This window comes from Eleutherodactylus coqui, chromosome 13 (assembly GCF_035609145.1).
Source record: "Eleutherodactylus coqui strain aEleCoq1 chromosome 13, aEleCoq1.hap1, whole genome shotgun sequence".
Taxonomy (NCBI): domain Eukaryota; kingdom Metazoa; phylum Chordata; class Amphibia; order Anura; family Eleutherodactylidae; genus Eleutherodactylus; species Eleutherodactylus coqui.
This window is the reverse complement of record NC_089849.1, coordinates 84,999,620-85,003,472: the sequence shown is the minus strand read 5'-3', so window position 1 is coordinate 85,003,472 and position 3,853 is coordinate 84,999,620. Positions and strand designations below refer to the sequence as shown.

Here is a 3,853-nt window from a genome sequence, read left to right as displayed (position 1 = left end):
GTGCTTGCTTCGGCAGCACATATACTAACATTGGAACGATACAGAGAAGATTAGCATGGCCCCTGCGCAAGGATGACATGCAAATTCGTGAGGCGTTCCATATTTTTGCACCGATTCTTCAATTAGAATTTAGAAAAAAATTCTAACATAACATTTTTTTCTCCTTATAGGTTTTAACTTGGAGTAATAATAATAATTGTCTCACGGTGCCACCACTAAAAGGTGTATTTTTTGTGCCATGTGACTACAGGCATACAGCAAATGTACCCGAGGCGCCATAACCACGTACAGTGTAACCCCCCCCAGAAGTTGTGGGATGACACTTTTGTCTGTGTGATTGTAACGTTGTTATAAGTGAGTGATTACAATATCGGAGTAAAAGGATCATTTAGGCGACTTTCACACGGGCGACCCCCTATTTTGTGTCTGCAATATTTGGTTGCCAGCAATGCTTTTTTTTTAGAATAATCTCCCATCGCAGTGCTGACGGCCACAATAAAATTGCGCGATAAAAAATGTACAATTTTTTATTGCGAAAATGAATAGGACTTTCCATTATCAAAATTGCATCGCAACACAATCTTGTTGCATTGCGAGGCGATAAAAAGGAGCGGCTCCATAGCGAAACCTGGGAGATAAAAAGAATCGCACATCGCAGAAAGATAGAGCAGCCGTTATTTTTTGTTCTTTCAACATCACATCAGTGAAAACATCACAGATGGGAAGGAAACCGTTGGTTTCATAATCTGCCTTTTTACTGACTATCGCATCAGGCGAAAATCGCACGATTGCAGCTTGGTGAGACCAATTTACTGTGGGGTTTGTCCGATGTGGGTGTCGGGAGGGGAGCGGGAGGTACGGGTGCTGTATGTGATAGTGACGGGAGAATGCAGGACGACTTTCAATTATTATTTGGGAACATTAGGCAGTTGTTGGAGCGATGCGAACAAGTTAGGGACAGGGAAGGAGGTGCAGCTCCATCCCCAGCTATGGCATGGATTTCGCCGGCAACACCTTGTGTTGCCCCAGCGGTTACTGCGACAGCGAGCGATTTAGGAAATAGCGAAGCGCAGCATGCTGCGGGCATAACGGTAGGGGTACAGACGGAGAAGGATGGCGAGGCAGTGCGGTTGGATGATAAAACGAAAGGAGAGGTTTATGTGTGTTTTGAGGGACCGCTGGGGGTGCATTGTAAGAAGGAGGTGAGGGGAAAGATTTGGAAGGAGGAATACGTGGAAATCTTTTCCTTCCTCCCCCTCGAAAAATTTAACCTAGATAAAGGAAAAAGAACGGATTATAAAAAAGAGGAGGAGGAGAAGAGGTGCTGGCGGCTGATACCGCAGACCTTTTCTAACTGGTTGCAATCTTAGCGAGGGTAGTGGGGGAGAAGGCACCGGAGAATTGCTAGGCGTTGTTGTGCTATTTGGACTCCATCGGAGAATTGTACAGAACGTCCGGGGGTCAGGTGTGGCTTCGGTACGATGAGCAATTTTGGCAGAGAAAAGTGGTTCGGCCCAATATCCGGTGGGATCACAAGGATATTGGGCTCTGGCTGAAAGTTATGGCGCCATCACATTACGGACAGCCCTTTCAGTGGGGAGCCGGCACTGCCGGCCCTTCCAACGCACCTAGTACAGCCGGGTCCTCCGAATCGTCGGCGGGCCAGAAGCCAGGTTTATGCTGGCACTTTAACGAGGGAGCTTGCGAGTTTGGGGCTGGGTGCAAATTTAAGCACTGTTGTTCCGTTTGCAATGGGGGATCGCATGGTGCGTCCAGGTGCTTTAAGCGCAGAAAAGGAAAAGGGGCAGCTAGTGGGGGCCAGAGGGAGGACGCCGGTGAAAGTGCTAGAGATGGAGCCGTACCTAAGTAGATATCCGGACGCGGCTCAGGCGCAGTTCATAAGGTTAGGATTCACGGAGGGGTTTCGGATCCCCGCTCTGGTGCATCATGTTCCTTTTTCTAAAAAAAATTTACAGTCGGCGTGGCTTTACCCCAAGGTAGTTAGCGAAAAATTAGCAAAGGAGGTAGGCGCAGGTCGCATGGCGGGTCCTTTCAGTTGCTTACCCATGCCGGATTTAGTAGTGTCACCACTAGGAGTCGTCCCGAAGAAGGAGACGAACAAGTTTCGGCTCATTCATCATTTTTCGTACCCAAAAGGACGGTCGATAAACAATGGTATCGACCCGGAGCTATGCTCAGTGGTCTATACTTCATTTGACGCTGCAAATAGGTTGGTGCGTCGATTTGGTAGCGGGGCATTATTGGCTAAAACTGACATCGAGTCGGCTTTCCAATTACTCCCCGTTCACCCGGAAAGCGTTCGTCTTTTGGGTTGTTTTTGGGAGGGGGGGTTCTATGTCGATTTGTGCTTGCCGATGGGCTGCGCGATCTCATGCGCATATTTGAAGCTTTTAGCACATTCCTAGAATGGGTGGTTTGCGAGGTGGCAGGCTCGAAGTCGGTGATTGACTATCTGGACGACTTCGTGTGTGTTGGCCTCGCAAACTCGGGAGTTTGCGCGTCACTTTTAGCCACGGTCCAGTGGGTGTGTAATCATTTCTGATTTCCACTGGCAGCGGAAAAACCAGAAGGGTCGGCGACTTGCATTGATTTTCTGGGTATCACAATTGATACACAGAGAATGGATGGAAGAAATAGTATGGGAACAGCACCTCTCCTCACAACAAGTAAGGTGAGACCTGCAGAAAAAGGGGCTGCCAGCCACAGTAAGAGTCTGGATCCGTAGACTCAAAAGAATATCAGGTTGATCCCTTCATTTTTGTGTCTGGATTTTCCTTCTCTTTAAAGATTTTTTTTTTTTCTTTAAAATCTTGTATTTAATAAAATATTCTTCATGAGCAAATACATTATGGTTCCCTGTGTTTAGTTCTTTTTTTGATAGGTGAAGCACCTTAATGCGTATTATAATATATTCATGCGGTTGATTTGATTGTTTGCATGATCATGGTCAGATTGCCTGTAGCTCAGGCTAAGGATTAGTTCCCTGCCCTTCTTTAGCTTAGTATAAAAGGGTTTATCTAGGACTTCCTTACTGCTTTATCATGGTCCTTTATGTGACTTGGGAGCGGTCTGTGCTTTAGATTGGGTCATACTTGCGCTTATGTGCGCATCCCTCTGTGTTTAATCTCCTGATATATTGATGTATCACATGTTAGTAATCTCTGAATGCTTGTCAGCTTATAAGTGTTTGGATGTATTCATAGATTCTTATTTGTTGTTTATTATGGGGTTTTGTTATATACAACTACATCTGTATTATATAGTATGGCATCTGGGCTCTTCATAGTGTAATGTCCGTACTCTCGCGATATTTATGTGCCCTTGCGCAGCCGCAATACTAGCTGCATGATGCTATGGTATCTCGGCACTGCCCAACTCGTAGTCTCGCGTTACTTCCGGGTTCCCGCTCATGCTCAGTGACTTCCCAGATGACGCAGGAGACGCCGGACGCCATGGAGATCGGGAGCGTATACTTCTATTGGTAACTACTTTGTGTGTCGTCAGCTGTTCTGTATGTTTTAATTATGTGTTATATAAGTTGTGCACTTTGGGTTGTATGGTATGCTTGACAAAGATCTGCTCCCAGATCGAAACGTTGCACAGAGGAATAAAGACAACACTTTGCTAACTACTTCATCCTTATTGCTGCTGCGACTCATTACTTCATTGGATGATACACAGAGAATGGAGTGTCGGCTTCCTGTAAGCAAATTGCGTGCTCTTCGGCAGGATTTGATTGCGGCAAAGGGGGCAAAGAAGATGCCCTTGAGGGATCTTCAGTCCCTACTGGGGAAACTTAATTTCGCGTGTAGAATTATGCCGATGGGCAGGG

At 46.3% G+C, this 3,853-nt stretch overlaps 1 non-coding gene across 1 annotated transcript; it reads left to right on the top strand.

The window, feature by feature from the left end:
* On the top strand, positions 1 to 107 carry LOC136588879 (U6 spliceosomal RNA). The gene has a single exon (XR_010787680.1). It is a non-coding gene; the product is annotated as a U6 spliceosomal RNA (small nuclear RNA).
* The last annotated feature ends 3,746 nt before the right edge of the window (positions 108 to 3,853 follow it).